Here is a 12,949-nt window from a genome sequence, read left to right as displayed (position 1 = left end):
CCGTTGGAACTGGTAGCCTTGGATCATGTAAAACTGACCCCAAGCAGAAGTGGCTACGTCTACGCACTAACCATCGTGGATCACTACTCCCGGTTCTTGGTTGTCGTCCCCGTCAAGGACTTAACAGCTCGAACAGCAGCGAGAGCCTTCCAGCAGCATTTCTGCCGTCCACACGGGTACCCGGACCAAGTGTTGACAGACCAGGGACCTGCCTTTGAAGCGGAGGTCTTCCAAGAATTCTGCACTCTGTATGGCTGCCGGAAGATAAGGACGACACCCTATCATCCGCAAACTAATGGACTTTGTGAGAAAATGAACCAGGTGGTAATGGATCTTCTGAAAACGTTGCCCCTGGAAGAACGCAGTCTGTGGCCTGAGAAGCTGCCCGATCTGGTGGACCTATACAACCACATCCCGGTAGGTTCCACCAACTGTACCCCGGCTTACCTAATGAGGGCGAGACCTGGTAAGTTACCTGTTGACCTGGAAATGGGAGTCCTGACACCTGAGGACACTTCACCAGAAGCAGACTGGGACACAGAGAGGCAGCAGCAGTACCGGAGAGTACAGGAGAGCGTGGAGCGAAGTCTCTGTCAGGCTAGGGAAAGACAAGAGAAAACTTACAACCAGTATGCTCCCGCTGTTCCCCTGGTACCCGGAGAGCAGGTCTTGAAGAGAAAAAGACGGCTCCACAAGTTGGACGACCAGTGGGAGAAGGACCCGTACACCGTACTGCCCTCAAGCCACGACAACCCAAAGGTCTGTACCATCAGTAAAGACGGAGGGGAAACCACAACCATTGTATCCCGGGATCACCTGAAGAAGTGTCCCGAACAGCTACGGAACCCTGAAGAGGAACAAGAAGACCCTCGACCCATAGAGGAAAGGGAAGACATGGTTAATACTGTGCTCGGAGACTTCCCTCGGTCTTGGACTCAAGTCAATGGTGCAGTTGTGGTACCCGTACTCACCTTCCTCCAACCAGCATCCCAAGCACCTACGGAGCAACAGGTAGAGCTGGAAGAACAGCCGGTCCAGGAGGCAGAAGACCCCACACCAGCAGACCAGGAGGATCAACCCTCTGCTTGCAGTGAGCCTGCCATATCCCTAGTGAGCCAAAGGGCCCGTAGACCGCTGCCCAGTTTACCCTTAACAGCTCCTACACCCTGTAGTTCAGGGCCAGACAGTCAGCTCCGTAGGTCCACTAGGGCCACTAGGGGCCAGTTACCCGCACGTTGGAGGATTTGAAGTGTATAAATTGTTTTATTGTGGTTACCTGTTTATTGTTGCTTGTGTATAATTATGTGTTTCTAGTTATTTTTAGGAGTCCTTGGTGGATTTACCGGGAATCCTTTGTACATAGTTGGAGCGTAACCCAGGACGGACTAAAGACTGTTAAGGACTCGGGGCAGGACAGACCCCTACCTGGTTACGTCTCCCTGTTTTGGTGAAATGGACACCTTGCTTTCTTCAAAGACTGCACCCGGTTACGGACATGCCGTGACCACCTTTATGTGTTTCTTTATTGTTATTGTTATATCTTGTTATGTTTTTCTAAAATATGTTTAGTCCCGGAGTACTAAATTTCACTAGGGGGGAATGTGGCACCCCAGGGGTCTGGTTTTCCACAGTAACAGCAATGTTATGTCTGAGAGCAGGTGGGAGGTCTCTTGGTCAGGGATCCTATGCATGCCACACCTCCTGCCCAGTCCTGGGAGGGGAAGAACTTCCCCTATATAAACCTAGGGCTGAGGCAGGGTGAGTGAGTAGAGAAGAAGCAGAGAAAAGAAGCAAATATAGGAAGAAACAACAGGAGCTCTGTGGGAGCAGTGTTACAAGGAGTCAGGGGCTGGCAGCTGCAGAGCTCGCCCTGACTGAGAAGTTATCACCGGACCCGGAGTCCGAGGCTGTGGGGACTAACTCCTATCCTGCAGCAGAAACCGACCGGCAGGGGATTGCAGGTCCTCTGGCCCAGAAACCCGAAGGCCCCGAGTCACCGGCCATACGGGTGAGCACCACACGGTACACTCAGGGACGTGGGCTACTTATACCCGCCTCTAGCAAGGTAGCCAGAAGAGTATCGTTAGTTTGGGAGGCCTACAACTCCGCCTGGCCAGGGGAGATCCCATCTGCTCAAGGACTGACCAGGCCCCAATCGCTAGCCAGTACTCCGGGAGGGTCTATCTTTGTCACCAGTAAAGATCCTGAACTACACAGTACCGTCTCCGAGTGGTTCCTGCTACCCCCATCATCCACGTCGGCTGCCCTGAGGCCATACCCCTCCCGTTGGGGGTTATACTATCACGCTGCACAATCCTACCACCGGCCTCAGCGGTCTGCCCTGCAGCAGCAGCTCCCTGGCTGCACTCAACGGGTGGCGTAGTCGTCCAACATCTACCGCTAAAACAGCGCCACTTAGTCTGACTCCCTGGGCACAGACCGGATCACCGCCACGAGACTACAACCCTCAACAGATCCGGCTCCGGGTAAGCTCCCGCGTGCGCAACGCAGCGCGACACAGGCCCAGGGGCGCGTCACAAATGCATCTTTCTGACACTGGGCACTACATTGCGACCCAAAATCCATTGATAATCTTCAGATTTCACAATGCCAGAGGCAGCAAGATACAGTGGGTACGTAAAGCATTCAGACCCCTTTAAATTTTTCACTCTTTGTTTCATTGCAGCCATTTGGTAAATTCTAAAAAGTTCATTTTTTTCTCATTAAAGTACACTCTGCACCCCATCTTGACTGAAAAAAAACAGAAATGTAGAAATTTTTGCAAATTTATTAAAATAGAAAAACTGAAATATCACATGGTCATAAGTATTCAGACCCTTTGCTCAGACACTCATATTTAAGTCACATGCTGTCCATTTCCTCATGATCCTCCTTGAGATGTTTCTACTCCTTCATTGGAGTCCAACTGTGTTAAGTAAAATGATAGGACTTGATTTGGAAAGGCACACACCTGTCTATATAAGACCTCAAAGCTCACAGTGTATGTCAGACCAAATGAGAATCACGAGCTCAAAGGAACTGCCCATGGAGCTCAGAAACAGAACTGTGGCAAGGCACAGATCTGGCCAAGGTTACAAAAGAATTTCTGCATTACTCAAGGTTCCTAAGAGCACAGTGGCCTCCATAATCCTTAAATGGAAGAAGTTTGGGACCACTAGAAGTTTTCCTAGACCTGGCCGTCCAGTCAAACTGACAATCATGGGAGAAGAGCCTTGGTGAGAGAGGTGAAAAAAGAACCCCAAGAACACTGTGGCTGAGCTCCAGAGATGCAGTAGGGAGATGGGAGAAAGCCTCTCCTCAGTGCAAGACATGAAAGCCCGCATAGAGTTTGCTCAAAAACACATGAAGGCTCCCAGACTATGAGAAATAAGATTCTCTGGTCTCATGAGACGAAGATAAAACTTTTTGGTGATAATTCTAAGTGGTATGTGTGGAGAAAACCAGGCACTGCTCATCACCTGCCCAATACAATCCCAACAGTGAAACATGGTTGTGGCATCATCATGCTATGGGGGTGTTTTTCAGCTGCAGGGACAGGATGACTGGTTGCAATTGAAGGAAACATGAATGCGGCCAAATACAGAGATATCCTGGATGAAAACCTCTTCCAGAGTGCTCTGGACCTCAGACTGGGCTGAATGTTCACCTTCCAACAAGACAACAACCCTAAGCACACAGCTAAAATAACAAAGGAGTGACTTCAGAACAACTCTGTGACCATTCTTGACTGGCCCAGCCAGAGCCCTGACCTAAACCCAATTGAGGATCTCTGGAGAGACCTGAAAATAGCTGTCCACCAACGTTCACCATCCAACCTGACGGAACTGGAGAGGATCTGCAAGGAAGAATGGCAGAGGATCCCCAAATCCAGGTGTGAAAAACTTGTTGCATCATTCCCAAGAAGACTCATGGCTGTACTAGCTCAAAAGAGTGCTTCTACTCAATACTGAGCAAAGGGTCTGAATACTTATGACCATGTGCTATTTCAGTTTTTCTTTTTTAATAAATTTGCAGAAATTTCTACATTTCTGTTTTTTTTCAGTCAAGATGGGGTGCAGAGTGTACTTTGATGAGAAAAAAAATGAACTTTTTAGAATTTACCAAATGGCTACAATGAAACAAAGAGTGAAAAATTTAAAGGGGTCTGAATACTTTCCGTATCCACTGTAACCCCAAAATATCTTTGAATATCCACCATATTAGACTGTAGGCACTGTGTTCTTTTCTTTGTAGGCCTCATTCCATTTTTGGTAGTCAGTAGAATGATATGCTTTACCAAAAAGTGCTATCTTGGTCTCATCTGTCCACAAGCCGCTTTCCCAGAAGAATTTTGGCTTACGTACATTTTGGCAAACTGCAATCTAGCTTTTTTTTATATCTCTATGTCAGCAGTAGGGTCCTTCTGGGTCTCCTGCCATAATGTTTCATTTCATTTAAATGTCTACTGATAGTTCATGCTGACACTGATGTACCTTGAGGCTGCAGGACAGCTTGAATTTCTTTGGAACTTAATTGGGGCTGCTTATCCACCATGTGGACTATCCTGTATTGCAACCTTTCATCATTTTTTCTCTGCCTTCCACGTCCAGGAAGATTAGCTATAGTGCCATGGGTTGTAAACTTCTTGATTATGTTGCACACTGTGGACAAAGGAATGTCAAGATCTCTGGAAATGGACTTTTAACCTTGAGATTGTTGATATTTTTCAACAATTTTCGTTTTCAAGTCCTCAGACAGTTCTCTTCTCCTCTTTCTGTTCTTCATGCTTAGTGTGGCACACACAGATGCACAATGCAAAGATTGAGTCAAACTCTCCCCTTTTTTTCTGGTTTCAGGTGTGGTTTTCATATTGCCCACACCTGTTACTTGCCACAGGACAGTTTGAATGAGCATCACATGGTTGAACCAAAGTTGTTTACACATAATTTTAAAAAGGTGCCAACAATTTTGAGGTTTTGTGTGAAATTATGTCCAATTTGCCCTTATTTCTCTTTTTTTGTGCTGTTCCAATACACATAAAGGGAATAAACTTATGTATACCAAAACATGTGTAATTGAGATAATTTTCTGGGAGAAACACTTCATTTTCTGGAACAATTTCAAGGATGCCAACACTTTCGACCATGACTGTATGGAGCCCATATATACCTAATTTATATATTTATGCAAAAGATGTGAGTGAATACTGTTAAAGGTTATAGAAAAAATAAGGCTGGTCCTAGATGTGTCCACTGATCAATTCAGCCAAGTTATCTTGTTAATTGGCAATTCATTGCACACTTGCTTGTATTACTGTCCAGTTACTGATATGGTGGTATCTGTTTCCGCTTCCTGTATTCCCCATCTGTTGTCAGCCATACTCTATAACAATTGTCTGAGAAAATCCATTTTTGATGCAGATGACTAATATTTTCGAGAAGTGTAGATAGTAATGGTCACTGAAAAGGTCACGTACAGTTAGATTTTTTGGCAATTTTTGACTAGACAAGTCTGTGTTAAACTAGATCTACCCTTCCGCTTTTTCAGACAGAAATATTTCAATCACAGAATATAACCCAGGGTGACCTTTCACATGACCCGGTGCAAATGCTGACATTGTAACTTGGCCATTATTACATCATTTAGAATATACAGTACAGATCAAAAGTTTGGACACACTTTCTCATTTAAAGATTTTTCTGTATTTTCATGACTTTGAAAATTGTACATTCACACTGAAGGCATCAAAACTATGAATTAACACATGTAGAATTATATACTTAACAAAAAAGTGTGAAACAACTGAAAATATGTCTTATATTCTAGGTTCTTCGATCGCAGCATTCCGGGAGCAAGGGGAGGTAAGCGCCGATACTTACCTCCTCTTCGGCGTCCTGCGCTGTCTCTGATCATGTGCAGTGCACGATCAAAGTAACTTGTGCCTGTGCAGCGCTGACAGGCTGTATAGCATAGAGATGCTGCTGCATCTCTATGCTATACAGGCGATCAGACTGCAAAAAATGAAAGTCCCATAGTGGGACAAAGTGTAAAAGTTAAAAAAGTGTCAGAAAGTGAAAAAAAAAAAATAATTGTAAAAATATTTAAAAAAAATGAAAGAAAATAATCCAAAATAAATAAAAATATACTGTACCCATGAATAAAGATTATTCTGAAAAAAAAAAAAAAAAACAATAAAAGTACACATATTTGGTATCGCCGCATCCGGAACGACCTGACCTATAAAACTGTCCCACTAGTTAACCCCTTTAGTGAACATGGTAAAAAAAAAAAAAAAAAAGAAGCAAAAAACTATGTTTTATAATCATACCGCCAAGCAAAAAATTGAATAAAACGTGATCAAAAAGATGAATGTAAATAAAAATGGTACCGCTAAAAACGTCATCTTGACACATACAGCTCCATTAACTGAAAAATAAAAAAGTTATTGCTCTCAGAATAAAGCGATGCAAAAAAAATAATTTTTCTATAAAATAGTTTTTATTGTGTAAAAGCGCCAAAAACATAAAAAATATATAAATGTGGTACCGCTGTAAATGTACTGACCCAAAGAATAAAGCTACCTTATCAATTTTACCACACGCAGAACGGCATAAAAAAAAAAAAACAATTCCTGAATTGTTGTTTTTTGTTTATTATGCCTATTATGCCAAAAATCTGTATAGAAAGCAATCAAAAAATGTCACATGCCTGAAAATGATACTAATAAAAACGCCAACTCGTCCTGCAAAAAGCAAGCCATCACATGACTCTGTCGGCTGAAATATGGAAAAATTATAGCTATCAAAATATGACAATGCAAAAACTAGTCTTTGCAAAAAAAAGCGTCTTTTAGTGTGTGACAGCTGTCAATCATAAACACCCGATATGAATCTGGCATTGTTGTAATCGCGCCGACCCAAAGAATAAAGTGGTCTAATCACTTATACCGCACGAGGAAAGGCATAAAAAATAAACTCTAGGGTTAGGGTTGTGCTAGGGTTAGGGTTGTGCTAGGGTTAGAGTTGTGCTTTGGTTAGGGTTGTGCTAGGGTTAGGGTTGTGCTAGGGTTAGGGTTGTGCTAGGGTTAAGGTTGTGCTAGGGTTAGGGTTGTGCTAGGGTTAGGGTTGTGCTAAGGTTAGGGTTATGTTAGGGTTAGGGTTGTGCTAGGGTTATGGTTGTGCTAGGGTTAGGGTTGTGCTAGGGTTAGGGTTGTGTTAGGGTTGTGCTAGGGGTAGGGTTGTGCTAGGGTTAAGGTTGTGCTAGGGTTAGGGTTGTGCTAGGGTTAGGGTTGTGTTAGGGTTAGGGTTGTGCTAGGGTTAGATTTGTGCTAGGGTTAGGGTTCTGCTAGGGTTAGGGTTGTGCTAAGGTTAGGGGGGTTAGGGTTGTGCTAGGGTTAGGGTTGTGTTAAGGTTAGGGTTGTGCTAGGATTTGGGTTAGGGTTGTGCTAGGGTTAGGGTTGTTCTTGGGTTAGGGTTGTGCTAGGGTTAGAGTTGTGCTAGGGTTAAGGTTGTGCCAGGGTTAGGGTTGTGCTAGAGTTAGGGTTGTGCTAAGGTTAGGGTTGTGCTAGGGTTAGGGTTGTGCTAGGGTTAGGGTTAGGGTGGTGCTAGGGTTATGGTTGTGTTAGGGTTAGGGTTGTGCTAGGGTTAGGATTAGGGTTGTGCTAGGGTTAGGGTTGTGCTAGGGTTAGAGTTGTGCTAGGGTTAGGGTTGTGCTAGGGTTAAGATTATAGTTGTGCTAGGGTTAGGGTTAAGGTTGTGTTGGGGTTGAGATTTTTTTCAATAGTAAAGAAAAAAAAAGATGACGATATGGCGGCTAGTGTTGAGCGCAAGTGTTCACTACTTGAGTTTGCATCGGGTGCTCGGGTATGCACCGAGTATCGTGGGTACTCGAGTGACATGCTCGAGTCTCCGCCCCATATGCTTCACAGCCAAAAAACCTTGCGGGGATTGCCTGCCATGCTTGAGTGATCCCTGCATTTTTTGGGGGGTGTATAACAACTGTGAAATATGTGGGGTGGGGACTTCAAGAAAGCTTACAGCCTGCAGTGACCCAGCTGCCACCTCACCAGCACCGGAGCTGCTGTAACCTCTCAATTTATTGTCTCCTTCCCCATTACCATATAGACTGTAAGCCCACGAGCACAGGGCTATTTCCCCCTCTGTTCCAGTCTGTCATTGTTAGTTTGTTCATTGTAATTTATATCTTTATTTTGTTTGTAAACCCGTTTTCACATGTACAGCACCATGGAATGAAAATAAATAATAATTTTGCACTATGTGGGCACAATATGGCATGGAGCAATGGCATCCTAGATAGGACATCCATTTAATGCAGGGTGAATAATAAACATGTGAAAGGTGAGGAACTTTATATATTTTTGTTTATTTTTTGTCAGAACCCTTATTAATCCTTAATTTATCACCTTTTGTATGGGCAAGTGATAATGAGTTTATGAATCAACCCTTTTAAACATATATATTGTAAAATCAAGGGATAAATGCTACACAAAATAATGTATTAGCACTTGAACATATGACTTATGACAGCAAATGATTAAATACATAACCAGTATTGTCATAACCAGAATAAAACTGATATACATATTCTTTGGTTGTCTGCAGCTTGGAGCCATGCCAGTCAACTGATCACCACAGTAGTTTTATGATGAGAAATTTGCACCAGAAACCTGTCTTTTGTGACTTACAGCTTTACTATGTTCTTTTTGGTTACTTTCGACACCTTGCCCGGCTAGGGTGAAATGCCCAACTCCATGGGTACGATTCATCAGGGCTTTTACGCCAGAATTCTGGTGTAAACGCTTTGAAAAGTTGCAAAATTTAGGCACAATTCAGAGTTGTGCCAAAATTTTTCGACTATTGGCATTTTACACCAGTTTCTCCCAGCTCCGACAAAATGAGCAGAGCTGGAGTGGGATGGGATCATGGCGGTCACGGGATGCCATAACCTGTCAAACTCTTGGCAAGCTGTGACATTCCCTACTCCAGAAATCTCAGTCCAGTACCTGTCTGGAGTGAAATATTTGGCTTTGCGCACGGAGGTGCATGCCACTAATCAGTCGCTCCAGATTTATGAAGAATTGTGCTCCTCTTTACGGATCAGGAGCATCTGATTCCAGGACACCAACTCATGAGCAATGCCGGTCGTAAAAAATCCGGCCCAATGTGCGGAAAAAAACACACTAAATTGTGGAGCTAATTTCTGTCCACAAAGTAAGGCAACTATTGGGAGGTGTAAAGCTGGGCTAGATTGTGTAAATCTGCACAAAAATTATTAAACCACTATGATAAATGTGGTGCAGTGCATTTTAAAGATGACCTTTCACTGGAATTTATTAATTGAAAATGAGTACCTCCTCCATTTGATGCTGTTCCACTGATTCTACAGCAGTTTTTCTTTTTCTTCTGTGCACTGGCCCTCCAACCCCCCCCACCCTATTCCAATGTAATGCCCCCCGCAAAATAAAAATGCACATTTTCCCTTCAACCAACTGGGCGTATAGCACATAAATTCTCTCTGAGTGGTTACTTCTTCTCCTTTTATGCTGAGCCAATCAAAAATAGCTACACCCACATAGAAGTCCTCTGGAATACAACCAGTTGATTAAAGAGAACATTTGCCTCTTTATTCCACGAGGCATAACTTTGGAACGGAGTGGCACAGAAGAAAAATAAAAAGTGTACCAGAAAAAGTGGATCAGCATCAATTTAAGGAAACGATCAGTTTAAATTAAAAAATATTAAGTGAAAGGTCCTCTCTGAAGAGAATCTGTCACCAGGTTTTTGCTGCTTACTATGAGAGCAGAATAATATAAAGATAGAGACCTCAATTCCAGCGATGTCTCACTTATGGTCTGCTTAGTGTAGTTTTTATAAAACTATTGTGTTATCAGCAAGAAATAGTTGTTAGTCCAACCCTGCCCCCACCACTGATTAACAGCTTTCTGCCTATGCACAGTGTACACAGAATGCTGCCAATGAGGGGTGTGAAGGTTAAATAGAGCTCAGCATTCAGAGAACTGTTAGATCAGCAGCAGATAAAACAGGGATTTTAAGTAAAATTACAACATGCAGCTCAGTAAGTGGTAAATCACTGGAATCAGGTCTCTGCCCCTACATCATGCTGCTCTTACATGGGGTGGCAAAAACTCAGTGACAGATTCCCTTTAAGACTGCCTAGCCTATTTACACTGTATTAGAAATAGACAGTTTTGATAAATGTGCCTCAATGTCTCATCCCAGAACGTTACTGTTAAATACATGAGACATAAAATGTAATCATGTAATGATGTCAATCATGTACTGCTAATTTTCTTTGCATCTTATTCTCTCGATTTAAGGACAAGAGAAAAGTCTTCGCTTAAAAAAAAGAAAAGTTAAAAAAGGGTCGATTATTTTTTTCCTCGAGAGATTTTTTTTTTTTTGCTTGTGACCTTGGGGATGAAGCACAATAGCCTGGTGCATGTGATGTCTCGGACTCCCAAGAGGGGAGTTTAAGACATTTATACAGGGAGTCTGGCGACCAAGTGCTGGTGAGTGTCTCAGATGCGGACTGCAAACTGGACACTTTGTACAGCTACCATGAGGACAGGAAGCACTGAGAGTTTCTGCAGCAGTGGTTGGCCTGAGATAATACCATTGTATAACCAGGCTGAGCCGCCTCTCCCAGTGCTGAGAGCCCAGAGCCTGGCGTCTGGCTTCTTGGAATGGTGCCAGTCTTAGGTCCAGTCTGGGGGGAGGGCGTGCGTCCCCTCCTAAGCAGCTCCACACACAGCACAGCCACACCTCACCTTGCAGAGGAAATCTGGCGAAGGCTCCAGACTTTATGACTTCTTCTTTACAAGTCCAGTTTATTTTCCCCCCACTTTCATCTGATGACATTCTCACAGGTCTCCCTGGGACCTATTGAAAAATGACACATAATAAGGGATGGGAGAAACAGTAAGATCCTGATGCACTGCCCTGCGCTACTAACTGGAGCCACATTCACTTTCAAACAATGACATTGAGCTATGAACTCATCAGGACTCACACAGTGGGCACCTAACCCGGTCTCAGCCCTTAGGACATCCGAGAATTGCTCCTTTATATGGCAGCAACTTTATCTGCTGAATCCGCTTGTATGTGTCTTACTGGAGATCTATACCTCCAGACATAAAAAACAATATATAGCACCTTGAAAAGTATTCATATCCTGTGATCTTTTCCACATTTTTTCACGTTATTCCCACGAACTTTAATGTATTTTATTGGGATTTTATGTAGTATACCCACAAAGATTAGCAAGTATTTGTGAAGTATAAATTAAATGATACATGGTTTTCTAAATATTTTAAAAATATAAATCTGAAAATTTTGTCGTGCATTTGTATTCAGCCTCCTGTAGTCAGATACCCCTAATTAAAATGCTGAGTGACCAATTGCTTCCAAAAGTCACATAATTAGTAAATTGACTCCACCTGTGTATAATTATTCTAAGTATAACTACAGCTGTTCTGTGAAAGACTCAGAGGTTTGTCTGAGAATATCAGGGATCAAACAGCATGATGAAAACCAAGGAACACACCAGACAGGTCAGGGATAAAGATGTGGAGAAGAGTAAAGCAGAGATAGGTTATGAAAAAAAATAAAATAGCCCAAGCTCTGAACATCTCATTTAAGTTAGTGGGTGTAACATAAAAAAATGTGGAAAAGTGCATGGGATACGAATACTTTTTCACAGCACTATATATAGGGAATATACAGTATATAGCAAAGAACTTGGTACAGAACTTATAGTCACAAGTACACAGAGTGCCACTGCTGCAAATGGCACTTCAGAAGGCCTGTCATCCAAGGCTTCTGACCAGCACAGTCTTTAACCCCTTAAGCCCCGCGGGTGGTTTGCACGTTAATGACCGGGCCAATTTTTACAATTCTGACCACTGTCACTTTATGAGGTAATTACTCTGGAACGCTTCAACGGATCCCCCTGATTCTGAGATTGTTTTTTCGTGACATATTGTACTTCATGATTGTGGAAAAATTTCTTCGATATCACTTGCGCTTATTTGTGAAAAAAACGGAAATTTGGCAAAAATTTAGAAAATTTTGCAATTTTCAAAATTTGAATTTTTAAGCCCTGAAATCAGAGCGATATGTCACACAAAAGAGTTAATAAATAACATTTCCCACATGTCTACTTTACATCAGCACAATTTTGGAACCAAAATTTTTTTTTGTTAGGGAGCTATAAGGGTTAAAAGTTGACCAGCGATTTCTCATTTTTCCAACAAAATTTACAAAACCATTTTTTTAGAGACCACATCACATTTGAAGTCACTTGGAGAGGTCTTTATGAAAGAAAATACCCAAAAGTGACACCATTCTAAAAACTGCACCCCTCAAGGTGCTCAAAACCACTTTCAAGAACTTTATTAACCCTTCAGGTGCTTCACAGGAATTTTTTGAATGTGGAAGAAAAAAATGAACATTTAACTTTTTTCACAAAAATGTTACTTTAGACCCAATTTTTTTTATTTTCACAGGGGTAACAAGAAAAAATAGACCCCAAAATTTGTTGTGCAATTTCCCCTGGGCACGCAGATACCCAATATTTGGGGAAAAAACACTGTTTGGGCGCACGGCAGGGCTCGGAAGGGAAGGAGTGCCATTTGACTTTTTGATTGTAAAATTTGCTTGAATAATTAGCGGACGCCATGTTGTGTTTGGAGAGCCCCTGTGTGCCCAAACTTTGGAGCTCCCCCACAAGTGACCCCATTTTGGAAACTAGACCCCCCAAGGCACCTTTATAGATGCATAGTGAGCACTTGGAACCCCAAGGTGCTTCACAAATTGATTCGTAAAAATGAAAAAGTGAAAAAAAAAACACTTTTTCATTTTTACGAATCAATTTGTGAAGCACCTAGGGGTTCCAAGTGCTCACTATGCAT

This window comes from Phyllobates terribilis, unplaced genomic scaffold (assembly GCF_046119375.1).
Source record: "Phyllobates terribilis strain yellow unplaced genomic scaffold, ASM4611937v1 Scaffold_4__5_contigs__length_816908805, whole genome shotgun sequence".
Classification (NCBI taxonomy): domain Eukaryota; kingdom Metazoa; phylum Chordata; class Amphibia; order Anura; family Dendrobatidae; genus Phyllobates; species Phyllobates terribilis.
This window is presented reverse-complemented; position numbering follows the sequence as displayed.